The sequence below is a fragment of the Tursiops truncatus genome, chromosome 15 (assembly GCF_011762595.2).
Source record: "Tursiops truncatus isolate mTurTru1 chromosome 15, mTurTru1.mat.Y, whole genome shotgun sequence".
NCBI classification, from domain to species: domain Eukaryota; kingdom Metazoa; phylum Chordata; class Mammalia; order Artiodactyla; family Delphinidae; genus Tursiops; species Tursiops truncatus.
In genome coordinates, this window is record NC_047048.1 from 3,921,462 (window position 1) to 3,938,242 (window position 16,781).

At 59.5% G+C, this 16,781-nt stretch overlaps 1 long non-coding RNA gene across 2 annotated transcripts; it reads left to right on the forward strand.

Annotated features, from left to right (window-relative positions):
- Positions 1 to 518: 518 nt before the first annotated feature.
- LOC109552131 (uncharacterized) lies at positions 519 to 13,008 on the forward strand. 2 transcript variants are annotated; one of them, XR_012325955.1, is made up of 5 exons: positions 519 to 2,367; positions 2,787 to 2,860; positions 3,730 to 4,020; positions 7,686 to 7,888; positions 9,414 to 13,008. It is a non-coding gene; the product is annotated as an uncharacterized lncRNA (long non-coding RNA). The 2 variants fall into 2 exon arrangements; XR_012325954.1 differs by lacking the exon at positions 9,414 to 13,008 and adding an exon at positions 8,451 to 9,407 and having other exon boundaries at positions 526 to 2,367.
- The last annotated feature ends 3,773 nt before the right edge of the window (positions 13,009 to 16,781 follow it).

A 16,781-nucleotide genomic window follows, 5' to 3' on the forward strand; every position in this document is an offset into this window, starting at 1 on the left:
CGACAGTAGTCACTGTGTGGTGAAAGGAAACCCAGAGGCCATGGAACCCCCAGAGGGGAATCTGGCCCAACCTGGAGGAGCACGCATCCTCTCAGAGGTGGTGACAAGCTGAATTTTCACACAAGGGAAAACGGGAAGGGTGGTCCAGGTAGAGGCCCTGGCCTGTTGCCCGTGGTCTGTGTCCAGGCACCTCAGGTCTGCCCAGGGCTTTGCTACACACAGTAGGTGCTCACTGAGCGTGTGTTGAAACCAGCAAAAGCTTCGTCCATATATGGAGGTGGAATCTGGCCAGGGCAGAGGCAGCTTGGGCCAGCCCACTGCAGGAGGCTAGTGCTGGCAGGGCTCTTTGAAGGTTGCAGAGGCCACAAACAGGTAGAAAGGGTGACCGTCTCCCAGCGCACAGCAGAGCCCACGGGCTCAGAGCCACCTGCCAGCGGAATTCCCAGGGATCTGCTCTCAGTGGCTCCCCCAGCCCCGCCCCGGGCCTGGGCAAATGTTCCCAGCCCGTCCACTCCCTGCTTCCCAGGGGCCGGACTGCCCTGTCCCTGGCCTTGTGTGTCTCATTCACGGGCGTCCGGCCAGCCACCCTGGGACCTGCCAACCCTGTGATTCAGGAGCTGTGGTGGGGGGTTGGGGGGGGTGGGTGACCCTCTTTGCTGCCGGCCGATGAGGGCTGCTCTGGGCTGTTCACTGAGCCTGGTGGGTGCCAGACAGACTGGGACCAGGGCTGCAGGCCAAGGCGTGGGAGACTTTGGTGGCTCCAGGCAGCTACATGGGGTGGAGAGCAAGGCTGGTCCCCAAGCAGGACCTGTGCTGCCACCTCGCCGCTTCTCAACCAGGGGCCGGCCAAGGGGCAAAAGCACCGAGCTCAGGCTGCACTACTCCCGGCCCTCTGTCTGCGGCAGCTGGGAGTCTCCTATGCATCCTTCAAGGCCCATCCCAGAAGGCCCCTACCTGAGGGAGTCCTTTGGCATCTGCAGCATATCCCCCCTCCCCCCAAGACCACTGCACAGGGCCGGCATTTATAACTGGGCCTCCCCGACCAGACTGTCAGCCCTTTCGGGTCTCTGGTCCGTCCATCTCCACCCACCATACCCTCCCCGGGGCTCTGATCTGTTGAATGAATAAGTGACCGCTTGGGTGTCCTAGGCCCTGAGAAAGGACCCTGGGAAGATGGAGGGGTGGGGGGTGGGGGCCGCAGGCCTAGCGGGAGAGAAGGAGCTGAAGAGAGACAGCAGCCAGAGGAGGAAAAGAGGAAGTGGAGGGGCCAGAGGAAGAGGGAGGAGACCTCCGGAGAGGAAGTGAACAGGTTCTTTGCCCTTGCAGGGAGTTTTCAGAGCTGTCACCGGGGCAGGCACACAGCCCCCGCGGCCCTTAGCCGGCTCAGCCAATGGGGACTTCACTTGCCTTTCTGGTGCTTTTTTTTTTTCCTCTTGCGGTTCCCCTCCCTGAGAGGCCTCCAGGCCAGGCGACCTTTACAGCCCATAGCAAAGGACCACTCCCCACCTTCCTCCAGAACTGGCCACCCGGCCGCCTTGCTCTGGGTGTTCGGACCCCACTGCTGCCCTGACCCGCGGGGAAACCAAGCTCCATTTTTCAGAGGAAGAAACTGAGGCAGGACAGAGAAGGGGAGACCTTAGGAAGACCTTAGACTGTTGGCTCCAGGAGGGCAGAGCCCCTGCGCACTGTGGGTCCTCACTGAGGAGCAACTGATGGGCAGCATTCTAGCAAATACGCCTCTTGCTACAGATGAGGAAACTGAGGCCAGACTGGAAAAGGGCTTGGAGTCCGGTGTGAGGGATTCCAGGTGTAGGGCCTGGAGGCCTCTCACTGCCTCTGCAGTGTCCCCTGCAGTGTCCTCAGGGACTGGGACCAAAGGCTGTTCCAAAGTCTAAATTCTTGGGTCCCACCTCTGTCCTCAGTGCTTATCTCCTGAGGCCCAGAGAAGACAGCCACTAGCCCTTGGTTACACAACAGGGGGTCCTGAGCCCCAGGCCTGCACGCTGTCACCACCTCTTTCCCCTGCCCTCGTCCCCTGCTCCCAGGATGGTCTCAAGAGGCAATTCTGGACTTCTGGATTCCTAAGGTCCTGGGAGGGACTGGGCTTGGGGTGCCTCTGCCTCCAGGGCCAGCTCTGGGCTGCCACCTCCAGGAACTCGGCTATGACTTCCTCCCTCCTCTACCATAACAGCAGTAAGCTTTCCTGCCCAGAGTGGGGAACTGACCCAGTCAGGACTACACAGCAAGAGCACAGGCAGCAGCTCAACATCCTGGATCACACTGCTCCTGCATTCCACACACCAGCACCGACCAGCCAGACGTGCTTCCAGAGAAGAAGAGCACCAGACAACACACTGAATAAAGCAGGTGTGATCCCTGAGACAGACCTCAAACAAGAGAGCCAAAGAGAACAAGTGCTGATGCCCAAGAAGGAAAGCAGTGGATTTTCTCAGGAAGGAGGGAGTCAGGGAAGGCCCTCTGAGGAGGTGCCCAGCCAGCTGAAGGGGGCCCCGGAGGCGGGAAGGATGGGCTGGGCCCTGTGTGCTCTCCTGGGCGTCAGCCAGGGCCTTGGTCCCCATCCTGGCCTGGCCTCTAGCCAGAGTCTCTCCCAGGGCTGTCAGTGGGCAGCCTCCAGCCCCTCAGCCTGCCCTGGGCCTCCTGTCCTCCCTGACAGAGCTATCCGCCCGAGGGGGATCCCTGCTCCGGAGAAACTGGGAACTTCCAACACTTCTTGGGAGTGTTTTTAAAAATCCTTAAAAACCACCCTCTCTCTTCCTGTCCCCCAGGGCACCCAGAGAAACGCCACCCTCCTGGGGAGTTCCCAGCCTTGCTTATTTGATTGAATTTTTCAGAAATAGACGTAAGTTTCCCTGGGCTTCCCCCACTACACACACCCAGCTGAGCCCCTTCTGCTGGTCCCTGGAGTCTTCTGCTGGGAGGGCTAGCTGTCTCCGTTCTCCAGATGAGAACCGAGGTGACCCAGGCAGACCCTGAGTGCTGAGAGGCAGAGGCCCCTTGGGGTGACAGCCGTCCAGACAGACAGGGGGCATCTGGCCTCATGCCCCCCGCCCCAGTTGTGGTCCCAGGAGGCCTTTGAGGTCCACTTCTCACCTGGGCCCACCTCAGCCCACCGGGAGTGGGTGGTGACCTGCTCCGAGTCATCTGGCAACCAAGACATCCCTCAGATGCCAGGTTCCTCTGGTTCCCCAGACAGAGGCCTGAGAAGCTGGGGGACAGGTTGGACCACGTGGGGTGGGGTCAGCAGCAATTTCAAGTTCAGGCCAAGCAGGGTTCTGGAGCTCCTGGGCCTGACGCCCCAGAGTGTTGGCAAACATGCCCACGGGAATGGCACAGACAGGAGGCCAGGGGACCCTGCGCCTCAGGCCTCTGTCCCTGGGCTGTGAAAAGGGGCAGGGGGGCGTCTGGCCCCAGGGGGACCAGAAGCAGTCAGTGACGTGGGCTCTCCCATGCCAGGCGCCTGGGGCCACTGGTGGGGGCTCAGCCCCTTCCTGGCTGGGTGGCCTTGTTCCGGCTCCCCTCCTGGCTGGGCCAGGGGCTCCGAAATGCCCTAGGAGCTGGGGGAGCTGGGGGAGCGGAGGTACAGCTCCCCAGCTGGAGGGGCCGGAGGAAGTGAAAGGGGAACAGGAAGGGGGAAGGGAGGCGTTGGGAAAGTGCAGGCGGGTGGGTGGGGCCGAGGTGACTCAGGAGCCTCAGGCTCACCTACCTCAGGGCGAAGCCGCATCCGCAGCGCATCAGCGACAGGACAGGGAAGACAGAGTCCCCAAGGGCCCGCGGAAGCAGAGCCAGACCCACCTGCGCACACAGAACGCTCACCGCGCCCCTGCCGGCCAAGCAGGAATCTCCCCATTTCTCAGAGGAGCCAGCTGGGATCAGTGAGAGCGAGAATCAATTACTGATTACCGGAACCCAGGAGTCTGGGCTGGAGCAGCGCAAAGGCCCACAGCCAGTCTCGAGGGGGCGCCCTGAGTCCCTGAGCCTCCAGGGGGCTGCTGTTCTCAGGTGGGCAAACCGAGGCTCAGGGTGGTCAGTGGGCAGTGCAGAGCGGGCTCCCTGCTTGGCCGTGGGGCGCGCCTGGGGCCCCCCGTGGGGCCCTCCTCAGCTAGCGCTGGCTCCTCCAGCCTGGGGCCTGGGGCCCATCCAAGTGGAAACCCAATCAGCTGGGCCGCGCAGCCGTGTAACCAGGCCCTCCTCGGCCAGAAATCTCAGCCGCCGGCTGGGCTGGCCAGGAACCTGAGCCGGCTCGGTGGCCTGAGCTTCCTGATGTCTCCCCTACGCCCAGCCCTGTGCCAGCTGCCGGGGAGACAGGGGACCAGCCCCTCCCCTTGGCCTGCACTGTCCACTGGGACACAGTCCTGAACCCATGAGACTGGTTCTGTACGAGCCCAGAGAAGCCCCATCTCAGGCTTGGGTGTGATGGGTCAGGCGGGGAAGGGGTTTCCCCTGGCACAGCAGCCCCTGTTGGGGGCCGGGGGCCGAAACCAGGGTTCCCCCTCCCCAGAGGGGCCCTGTTCCCTCCACTTCCCAGGTCCCCAGTGAGTAATTCGGGCTGTCTGAGTCATCCGGGCTGCTGAGACCCCAGCACTGGGGGCACACAGGTGCACCTGAGGACACGTGTGCCCACACCTATGACCCAGAACACGTAGTGGCCAGGCTGGGGGGTTGGTCCAGACCCAGGTAGGACTCAGCGATAAACCCACTGTGCACAGGGCCAGGGGGCTGCATGCTGTGCCCTCTTAGCTAAGCCAGAGCGAAGGGAGCCCCAGAGCAGCTGGGGACCCCAGGAAAGAACATAGCACCCTCTTCCCACCGCGAGGCCCCACAGAACGGTCAGCTCGGCGTCCCGGCTTTTGGGGACCCTGGTCCTTCCTTTTCTGATCCACTTTCAGGCTCTGTGTTAAGTAGGACTCAGTTCTGTCCCTCACCCCTGGATGTCCTCGGAAAGGGACTCGGCACCCCTGAGCCCACCAGGGGCAGCAGGACCGAGTGTGGATCGTGCCCTCTGAGTGGGCCTTCCTGACCTTTCAGGGGCTTGTCACAGACAGCCTGGAAGGTGACCATCACCGGCCTACTTACCAAAGGGGAAACCAAGGCCCAGAGATGGGCAGAGTCTCCCCAGCATCACACAGCACGTGGGGCAAGCCAGAGCCCAGGCCTGGAGGGCTGGGGCTTCGCATTTTGTGTGCTGCCAGGATGGCGAGGAGGATGCTAAGTTTTCTGCCGGGAGTACCAGGCTGGTCTGTCCAGGATGGGTGCAGGACCCCGCTCCCCTCGGCCAAGATGGCTCTAAAGCCGACCTGCTGAGACAGCCCAGAAGCCGTGCAAGACCTACTCCTTCTGGCAGGAAGCACACACCGTCCTGGTGGTCCAGGTCTGGCCAGACGCAGCCCTGCTGACGTGCATCTGACGAGGATGAGGGCCTGGTCCCTCATCCCTCCCTGAGTCAGAAGGACTCCAGGTCCCTCAAAGGCCCTGGCTCAGGGGCCTCCTGTCTACCCCTAGTTGCTCCCTCTCTGTGGGTGGGGGGACCCTGGAGGGCAGGGCCCGGGCTGGGTCATCCTGGTTCCCAGACATGTAGGCAGGGGACTGCAGAAGTGGGTGGAAAGTTCTGTGTCCAGCTCTGAAATCTCCTCTCTGGGGACACAGCTGAGCAGGTTGTGTGTTGGCGGCCTCGGCAAACTCACTCATCTACGTCGCAGAGCTGTAGGGAGGGGACAGGTGAGCCAACAGACACATTGGAGCTGGGCCTGCTCGGAGCCAGTCCAGGGTGGCCATTGCTGGCGACTTGGGCCAGGCGTACTGTGCCTCTGTGACACGAAGACCATGTACCGCATCTGGTCCGTCCCAGGCTCACTGGGGGGCTGCAGGAAGGGCGGGGGCTCCAACAGGGGACATGTGTGCGCATGTGCAGCGCTGTGCCTCTCCCTGGTCTCCGGGCCTGTCACACACAGAGCAGGGCCCAAGAGGGGTGGGTTGTGGGGAGGAGGGAGCCTTCATCTCCTTCTGGATTGTTCTTCCACCAGAGAATACCGGTATAGCCTTTGGGCAAGAAAGAGAGGGGAAAGGCAGGGAGGGGAATGAGAAAAAGAAGTGAAGGGGCATTTTATTTTTATTTTTTTAGCCATGCCACAAGGCTTGTGGGATCTCAGTTCCCCGACTAGGGATTGAACCCAGGCCACGGCAGTGAAAGTGCGGGGCCCTAACCGCTAGACCACCAGGGAATTCCCATGAAGGGGTATTTTAAACAAGAGGCCACCCAAATCTCCACATCGCCAGCAAAGATAAAAAGAGTGTTGACATCACGGGTCATCCGGGAGATGCAAATGCAAACCACAGTGAGATCCCACTTCACACGCAAGATCAGATTCTCTATGATCCTGTGTTCATCTGTGTGCAGAGGTCAGGCCAACGGTGCCCTTTGGGGAGGACCGACTGGAAAGGATGTGATGGAGGGACCTGCACATGTCTCTTGATCTGGGTGCTGGGTACTGTGAGTGTTCAGTTTGTGGCAATCCAAGTAGCTGCACAATGATAATGTGCGTCCTTGCCTAGACGGCAGCTAGTTTGGGAGTGTGGCTGCCCGTCCCCCCACCCCACCCCCACCCCCCGCTCCCGCCAGCCTCACTCTACACTCCAGACATGCTGGCCTCTAGCCCTTAGAGCACCAAACTCCCGCCTGCCTCAGGGCCTTTGCACTTGCTGTTCTGTCTGTCTGTAATGGACCCTTCTTCCCACACACATCCTTTCTGCTTCTTGAAGTTCTGCTTATCCTTCAGGGCTCGGTGTAAACATCACCTGGTCCAGGGGGATCCCTAGACAAGGGCAGGGTTCTTGTGGCTCCTGCACTTCTTTGTCATGCTCGTCACAGCTGATTCTTGGGTGTATCTGTGTGATCATAGGTTTATTCTCTCCCTCCATGCTGCAAAGGCAGGGACCACATTTGTTTTGATCACTGTGGGATCCCCATCTCAGGGTGTATAGTCAGTACCATTTTGGGCTTCTTTTTTTTTTTCTTTTTTTGGGTCTCCATTGCTGCGTGCGGGCATTCTCTAGTTGCGGTGAGCGGGGGCTACTCTTCGTTGCGGTGCACGGGCTTCTCACTGCGGGGGCTTCTCTTGTTGTGGCGCATGGGCTCTAGGTGTGTGGGCTTCAGTAGTTGCGGCACACAGGCTCAGTAGCTGTGGCTCGCAGGCTCAGTAGTTGTGGCGCAAGGGCATAGTTGCTCTGCGGCATGTGGGATCTTCCTGGACCAGGGCTCAAGCCCATGTCCCCTGCATTGGCAGCTGGATTCTTAACCACTGCTCTACCAGGGAAACCCCAGCTTTGGGCGTCTATCTTCAGATGGAAGAAAGGAAGGGAGGAAGGGAAGATGGATGGATCCAGTTCTCTACAGAAGGGACAGAGGTCACAGGAATGGATGTACTGGCTCTCAAGGGTGTGAACACCCTGTGCCAGGAGGGTGTGGGCACAGCCCTAGCAGGAATGATGTCCCAGGACTGCCAAAGCTGATGAGGAACAGGCCTGGGGAGGAAGGGGTTTGGCCAGCTCAGGGCTCACACCTTCCAGCGGATGTTGACGGGATGGGTGTATGGGAGGCTGGATGTCACAAGAAGTCCTCAGGTCTCTGGGCTGCAGCTGACTCACCCAGTGTCTGATATCACTCACAGGTCAGACTTGAGCCTTGTTCTCCGGAAGTCTCCAGGGAAAACAACTGTTTGATATCCTGAACGTGTGAGGAGCTGAACTGGAGGAAGAGCAACCCAGCCCAAGGATCAAGCAAGGCTTTCCACAGGAGGGGTCTTTTTGGCTGGGCTTTGAAGTATGAATAGGAGTTCACAAAGGAGACAATTTAGAGGGGGCTTGACAGAAGGTATGTTGGGAGAACTGCAAATATCTGATGTGGCTGGGAACTTTGGAAATTGAGTCCATAGAAACCTTAATGGGGAGATCTGGGCTCAACACCATTTTTGTTCTGGCCAACACTCAGTAGAGTACATGGAGGCCCCATCTGAGAAAGACCCCAACTGGGTGAGCAGGGTTGGGGTGGGCATGGGGTTGGTGGAGCCCTCTTAGCACAGCTCAGTGGGGGCTGTGAGTCCTTACCCCTTGGAAGGAATGTACTGGGCCTTGAATTCAGGTCCCATTGTACAGGTGGGGAGACTGAGGTAGGCAGGGTCAGAGCTAGGCTCGAATAGCTGGGTTAAGCTTGGGTTCTGGAGCCCATAAGGGCAAGAAACAGGCCCTCCTGGAAGTTGGACACCCTGCAGACGCAAGTTTACGGGGCCAGCCTCTGGGGTCCAGCGCTGGGGGTACCATGACACTCACCAAAGAACTGGCTGGAAACAAGGAACTAGAACTCTGCAACAGGTGACAGCTGCAGGGCCTCTGTGCTGCCCTCCCCCAAAGCTGTCAGGTGCCCCTTCCTCTCCTAGTCAGCCTCAGCCTTGGCCCAGAGAAGGAAAGCAAGATGCAGGGCCACACAGCAAGAACGCAGCCTTGGAACTCAGCCAGGAGGTGGGAAAGTGCTTCCCAGGTCTGGAGATTTGCTGGCGCCCAGGATGCCTGGGGTGGGTGTGTTCTCAGAGGACTGGCGTGAACTCAGGAGCTGGGACTTTGTCCGCAATGGTAATGGGGAGCTATAGAGGGTGGGGGAGCGGGAGAGGGGAGGGCCATGTCTGATGTTTCAGCAGATGGCTCTCCATTATGAAAGGGCCCAGGAGGCTCCAAAACAAACTCTGTAGCCTCAGATTTCAGATTTCTGTCTGTCTCTGGCCAAGTAGAAGTTTGTATTAGAAATACTAGCACTATACAAATAATTATAATAATAGTAATGAGAATAATAACCTATGTGTCTGTGATACTCTTTCATTTTTCTGATGTTCTATAATTTGATTTTATCCCATGGCAACCCCAAGAGGCAGGAAGGGCAGCTTTCATCATGATGTTTTAAGTCGTGGGTAGCAAAGCTGACAGTCGAGGTTGGGGACCTGCCTGGGGTATGGGGAGCACGCAGCTCACTCACGTTCATGCAGGGCCACACTTACCTGCATGAGGTGAGGTGGTGAGCCCCCAGCTGGGACCGACTGTCGCTACATGCCCAGATGCCCTTCATGAGCCTCTAGGAGGCAGGCCCTGTCCTGCTCACTCCCCATTAACTGCCCCATGAGGCAGGGGCCTTCATGTTTCCCCAAATCCAGGTGAAGCCCAGAGGAGTGAGGGGACATGCCCAAGGTCACACACAGCCAGGGAAAGATGGCAAGAGGGGGAATATCTGCCATCTCTGTGACTCTGGGCAAGTCACTTTACTGGCAAAGGCCCTCAGTTTTCTCACTTGTAAAATGGGGGTGAGGACTTCCCTGGTGTCACAGTGGTTAAGAATCCGCCTGCCAATGCAGGGGACACGGGTTGGAGCCCTGGTCCGGGAAGATCCCACATGCTGTGGAGCAGCTAAGCCAATGCACCACAACTCCAGAGCCTGTGCTCTAGAGCCGGCGAGCCACATCTACTGAGCCCTTATGCCACAACTACTGAAGCCCACGCTCCTAAAGTCTGTGCTCTGCAACAAGAGAAGCCACCGAGTGAGAAGCCCGCGCACCGCAACAAAGAATAGCCCCTGCTCGCTGCAACTAGACAAAGCCCGTACGCAGCAACGAAGACCCAACACAGCCAAAAAATAAATTAATTAACTTTTTTAAAAAGGGGGTAAAAACTGTGTGGGGCTGCTGGAAGGACGAAACCAGACTGTAAGTCGAGGCGTCAAAAAACATGCAGCTGGGGCTGCCCTGGTGGCTCAGTGGTTTAGAATCCGCCTGCCAATGCAGGGGACACGGGTTTGAGCCCTGGTCTGGGAAGATCCCACATGCTGCAGAGCAACTAAGCTCGTGCGCCACAACTACTGAGCCCGCACTCTAGAGCCCACGAGTCACAACTACTGAGCCCGCGTGCCACAACTACTGAAGCCCGCGCACCTAGAGCCTGTGCTCCGCAACAAGAGAAGCCACTGCAATGAGAAGCCCGCGCACTGCAACGAAGAGTAGCCCCCGCTCGCTGCAACTAGAGAAAGCCCGCGCAGCAACGAAGACCCAACACGGCCAAAAATAAATAAAGAAAATAATTTTTTTAAAAAAATTATTAAAAAAAAAAAAGTATCTGCCTGCCGATGCAGGCGACATGGGTTCCAGCCCCGGTCCGGGAAGATCCCACATGCTGTGGAGCAACTAGGCCCGTGCGCCACAACTACTGAGCCTGTGCTCTGGAGCCCACGAGCCACAACTACTGAGCCCACGTGCCACAGCTACTGAAGCCTGTGCGCCTAGAGCCCGTGCTCCGCAGCAAGAGAAGCCACCGCAGTGAGAAGTCCGTACACCGCAACGAAGAGCAGCCCCTGCTCGCCACAGCTAGAGAAAGCCCACGCGCAGCAACGAAGACCCAACGCAGCCAAAAATTAATTAATTAATTAATTCAAATAAACAAAAAACGAAAACAACCACGGAGCTGGACTTCCTTGGTGGTCTAGTGGTTAAGACTCCGCCTTCCCAAGGCAGGGGGCACGGGTTCGATCACTGGTCCGGGAAGATCCTGCATACCATGTAAGCGCAGCCAAAAAAAACCAAAAAAGACACGGAGTTGCTGGGCTGTGGTTACAACTGCTCTTGTTTCCAGGGAAGAACCGGGGGCCAGTGGCCTCTCTGTGGTACCTGCTCATGGTTGGTTTTGGGGGAGGGGGTGGGGGGGTGTAGGGAGGAGGAGAAAGGTGTTCATGTATCAGCAGATAAGCTAAGCTTCCTGGTTCTGCCCTAGCCCACTCCCAGGGTCCTTATGAGCGGAGAGCAAAGGACAAAGTGCAGGGGCTGGAATCTGGCCTCGCCCTGTCATCCAGGGGCACTTGTAGGCATATGTAGGCTTAGTCATGACAGTCACCTTTCCCGGAGGGTGTACGGGGTGTGACGCCAGGCTTCCAGCTCAGGAATCTGAAAATACACGTGCACACCTCCGCCCACCTGTCCCTATCCTCCACTGAAATGTCACCCCAGGCCTGGGGGCAGGGGAAGTATCCACTATGGGCCTAGAGACCTTAGGGGCCCCCACCCTTAGGAAGGGCAGCGCCAGGACTCCTGGCCAGGTCTTGCTGACCCCGGAGGAAGGAGGGGATTGTGTGGGTGTCGCGGAGCATTTGCAGCAGGGCTGGACGAGGGTCTTCAGGCCCTGCGGCAGCCCCATCTTCTGCCGCTCAGCTCCTCGGGCCTGTGAACTCCCTCCAAGGCCTGGCGATTTCTGGGGGGGACTCAGGAGAATCTCTTCGGGCATAGCTGGGACAGCATTCCCCGTGTCCAGACCCTCTGGTCGGGGTTCATGAGGCCCCACGACAGAAGAGCAGAACCTTCGCAGCACCCTGAATCACACCCTGCTGTCTCTGGGCCTCAGTGTGCCCACCTGCAAAATGGAGCCCAGTGGCCTCAAACCAGCCTTGCAGGGTCCCAGCTGGACTCTGGACCACACGGATGTGGTGGAATACTGGGTTCCCAGAATCCCACAGCCCATCCCGGCCCTCCTCCCGTACAGTGGCCAGGGCTGGAGCTGGTGGCTGTTGAAGGTGGAGGAGAACTTTGTTGGGGGTCTGGACCGGGAGACACTGAGCTGCAGGACAGAGGCCCTGACTCTCCCAGGTCAGGGGAGCGGGGAGGGGGTGTGTCTAAGTCATATCAGAGGGTGGGAGCCCATCTGGACACCTCAGGTAAGTAACTGTCTGGGGTCCCAAGGTGAGCGTGCTCAGACCCATCCCCAGGCAGGTCGTAGGAGCCCAAGGCCAGGGCCAGGCTTGGCCGGCAGAGGTGGAGGCTCCGCCTCCCCTGGGCTCGGCCGGCCGCTGGGGGCCGGGGTGGGGTGTTTATTATCTGGCGTTCCCAGGCCCGCGCGGCTCACGTGGCCGTGGCTCGGGGCCTCCCGCGTCCCAGGGCCGCTCGGAGATAAGCCTGATGCTCCCAGTGCGTGTCCAGCGCGGGCCGGGCCGGAGCTCCAGGTCCCCACCCCGCCCCTCGGGCCGGCCCGGCCCACTTGGCCCAACTTCCTCTCCATAAAAGGCGAGGTTTGGGAGCGCCCGGGGAGGGGGCGCTGGCCTCACAGGCCCGGCCGCCGCCGCCGCCGAGGTTTGCCTGGGCCGCCCCCCCATGCCCCTCCCCCCAGGGAGCTGTCGCGGGCCTGAGCGCCCCGGGTTGGGAGGGGGGCATAGCCCAGCGCCCGGGTGTTCTAAATCCCTGCCTCTCTCCTCCCAGACCATCACCCCGAGCGCGCTCCCCACTCCAAACCGGACCCCCTGTACTCCCCGCATTTTGCGTTTGAACAAACGGAGGCCCACAGCGTGGCAGGGCCGGGGGCGGGGACTGAAGACCAGCAGGAAACCATACACGTGCCCCGAGGGTCGCGGTGCGACGCAGCTCCGCACAGACGCACAGGAATTCTATTCCGTGTGGGGTGTATGTGAGTTCTGACGCCCCTAGGATTGGGGTACCTGCTCCCAGACATACTTACGTTAGGCCCCTCGCATTGCCACTTAGCTCCCCGACCTGGGGCTCACAGCTTCAGTCTACCATCTGTTAAATGGGGAGATGATTTTCATCTCCCCGCAAACGTAAAGTACAACAGCCAGCCAGGGGCAGGTGAGGGGGAGGACCAAGGGGGAGCTGCTTCTCCCCTCCGGGGAGAGCCCGCGTTGAGCTGTGGTTCGCGGACCCAAACCCGCTCTGAAAGGACTGCTGTGAAGCCGAGAAATCTGGAGGCCGGGAGACAAACAGTGGGTGCTCAATAAATGCAGCTGCGCGCCCTTGGGAGTGTGTCATCTTTGTCCCGGCCCTGGGCTGGGAAGCAGGGCCTTTGGGTGTCATCGGGTGCCACCCCGCCGTGGTGCGATGTGACCTTGGCAGGGCTCCGCCCCTCCCCGGACCTCAGTTTCCCTCTCGGTAAATCTGGGAGGCTGGGCCTGGCCAGCTGGGGGAAGGGGTGGGGTGGGGGAGGTGGGGGGAGAGGATGGGCGGCCCTCGGGGAAGCGCCCGCAACCCCCCGCCGCCGCCCGGCCCCTCGCAGTCGTGCCCTCAGCCCCTCGGCCGGGGGTGGGTGGGGGGGCCCGGGAGGCCACGTCCGCTGCCGGCGAGTCCGCCATAAAAGGCAACCGGCGGCGGGGCGCGCGGCCAAACTTAGTCATCCGGCCCGCGGGCCGCCCGGCGCGCGCCGCGCTCAGCTTCCTCCCTGAACTTCCCGTGTGCCGAGGGGCCCGGGAGGGGTCCGAGGTGCGGCTGCGCCTTTCGAAACGTACGCGCTTCTCAAAAGGGCCGGCAGCGGCTGAGCCCTGGGGTGGGACGCCCTCGGGGAGGCTGGCAGGCTTGGCCTGGGGGGTCCCGGGCTGGGGGCGCCCTCGGGGAGGCTGGGAGGCTTGGCTTGGGGGGTCCCAGGCTGGGGACCCGCCGCGGACGCCACCGCCCCGCCCCCAGCCAAGTCGGTCTGCGGCGCTTTAACCCCGGAGCTGCTGGACAGTCTGGCGCCGGGGCGGGCGGGCGCCTGGGCCCCGCAGGGTGACCTCCAGAAGATGCCTGCGAGGGAGGCCGAGGTCACTGCCCAGATCAATCTAAGCGAAGCCCCGGGGAGAAAAGTGCAAGGCAGTCAGGTCGAGTTTGTAAAATGTAAAAACACTTTGTGAAACCACCAAAATACCGGCCCTCAGGAGCAGGGATAGATAAGAAGGGTATGGGATGAAATACGTGCAAAGTCAGGAGTAACTAGCCAGAAGCACCCAGATGGAGCAGCCGCAGGCTGTCTGGTTCAGGCCCCTTACAGCCAAAGCTAACTGAGGGTGACAGCAGTCAGGATGGTGGGGGGGAGGCTATGGGGGGCGGTGCGTGGGGAGCCATTCTGGGATGGAAAAGTCCTGTGTGCTGATTTGCGGTGACCCCACTGCAGTACACTCAGGACCCAGCTGTACACCCGAGGCTGGTGACCTCGACTGTAGGTAAATTACACCCCAATACGGACTGTAAAAAGGAATGTGCACACAGGACACTCCCATTTATCGTTTAGGGACATGTAGGTAGGAACAAAGGCCATGGAAACAGATGGGAAGGGGCCACCACAGCTCCAGGGTGGAGGTGGGAGGGGGCAGAAGGGTGGGCATCCACTGCTTCTGATATCCTCTATTTCTTTGAGAAAACAGAACTGAAGAAAATATAGTGAAATAATTACCGGATCTGGGGGTGCATTATATTCCTCTCTATACCTTTCTGTACATTCGAAATATTTCACGCTTTTCAAAAAGGGGGGGGGGAAGGGGGGGGAAGGAGGGGGAAAAGCGCAGAGCCGGTAGTTGGACATGGTGGTCAACCTCTCTGACCCTGAGTTTCTTCTTCTGTACAGTGGGCCAATCAGTAATCCCTCTGGGGTAAGTATATTAGAACTATACGATGTGGGGCATGCAAAGTGTGGAACGTGAGCCCCAGGCACACAGTAGGTGCTCGACAAAGGGGGCAGGTGTGGGGCTCCCCCTTTCCTCAGCACCCCTGGGAGAAGGAAGGACTTGCTGGGGTGTGGGCCTAGGGTGGGAAGGTCTTTAGGCCATAGCTCCCTTAGGCTAATGGCCTGGCCTGGCCTGGCCTGGCTGGAAAGGCTTGTGTTTCTGACAAATGGGGCCAGCCAACCCCATGCCCTGCTGTCCTGTCCTGACTGTCCTGTCCCTGGGGTGAGGGTCACTCCAGGTGAGGCTCAGGGCCAGCATACTCAGCAGGACACGGGCCTGCAGGTCCCCTGGCCTCAGATTCCAGGTGGCCGGGGCCACAGGCAGCCTCCGTGGCGGTGAGGACACACTGGATGGTGGGTGCCAGACGGTGAGTCCTGGAGCCCTGCCCTGGGAGCATGGCGCAGAGGGCTCCAGAGGGCTGTGGGCAAGCCTAGCCAGCAGGGAGGAAGCGGGGAGGGCGTGGGGGTTTAGAAAGGGCATTCGGGAAGGAACAGGGAAGAGAAAGCAGGAGAGTCTGCCTTTCCTCCCATGACTTAGGGAAACCCACCGGTGGGCACTGCATCCGGGTGCTCTGATGAAAGCTATCATGACCCTGACAGGGAAGGAAGACCCCCAAATGCAGTGAGGTTAAGTGACTGGGTCAAGGTGACCCAGCTGAGAAGGGCAGGTATGAACAAGAGAGAATTGACAGAAGCGTGGCCAGGGGACAACAGAGTAGGTAGCGGGCATGAAGCAGCCCAAGTGAAGGGGAGGCCCTGGGAGTAGGAAGGAGAGGTAGGGGCCCAAGGAAGGGGGGGTTGGGGGCGGTTGGGGGAGCAGAGAGGATAAGTGAATGACAGCCAGCTGGGGCAGGCCGGAGGGCAGGACCAGCGGGAAGACACTGCTCTCGGGTGCCCTCTAGTGGGGATATTTTCTTCCCTGGCCAGGTGGACCTGTGATGTCCCCACACGATGAATTAGGGACTGGCTGGATTCTCCCTGTACGGCCCAGACCTCCATAGGCACCCCCCTTCATGGTACCCCTTTCCCAACCCTCCCTCACCTCCGCAGGCCCTGCCTCCCCCAGGCCTTGCTGGACAAGAAGTGGCCATGGCAAAGTATCAGGCAAGAGGAGTGTCCTTAGCTGCCCTACGGCCCAGCCGTCATCCACCCACCAAACGCTCCAGCTGCAGCCTCCCAGCCACACTGTTGGGGCAGACATTTCTCTCCCCCTTTTCCAGATGAGGAAACTGAGGTCTAGAGGGTACCAGGCATGCCCACCTCTCATGCACACGAGTGCACGATGGAACTGGGCACCCTGAGTCTGCACACCTGGGTGGATACAGACGAAGCTGAGAATCTGGGTTTCTCAGCCTCCCTGGCTGGCAAAGGCAGCCCCTCCTGCAGTATCTGAGGAATCCAACCTTCCCTGGCTGCAAGGTGCTTTAACACCCTCACCTGAAGGGAACCTCTTACAGGCTTTAGCTCCACCATCCCTGTGGCCTTCAGCCCCAGAACTAGGGTCAGATTTCAGCATGCCCCAGAGGCTCAGAGGTCAAAGTTGACCCGGAGGAAACAGCTTATATTCCAAGAGAGACAAATGTTGCTAGTTTCCATCAACAGAAACCTGGGGCTCTATGGAGATGGACTGTACAGGTATTAGGCCCGTGGGGGTGACACTGGGGCACTGTGACACTGGATTGGGCTGGATTTACAGGCATGAATGTGCATCCCAGAGAGTCAGAATGTAATGTGTCAGCTGGTGCAACTGAAAGGACCTCCAACAATTTGCTTGGTCTGTTGTCTGAAGTTGCATCCCATCAGTGGTCTACATTCAGTGAGGCAGATGTGCGAGAACTTCCCAGGCATAACTGAAGGAAGAATCAGAAGAGAGTGATTTGTCACGTGTGACCTGCATGTCTCTGAGAAATGTAGCGGCGAGGCAGCGCCAGCAACCCCAGGCACCAGCGGCCGTGCTCTGTGGGCTGGCATGAGGGGGTGGCGCTGCACTGCCGTGGGCTCCTGATCTCAGGGGGCTGATGGTACCCCGAACGGTAGAGGCTGAGCGGTGACCCTTAAGCTCTAGAGACAAGGTGAGCACATTACACAGAGATGGAGCTATTTCCAGAAAGTTCTGGCCTGCAGGATTTTTTTTTTTTTCCTGCAGGAATTTCTGATGGAGGCTAATGGATCGTGGTGTTCTTAGGAATGAAGTAGATGGGCCACATACTAACGTATCACTTGAGCTATAAAATTGGAAAACTCCAGGTCTGGTGGACCAGAAA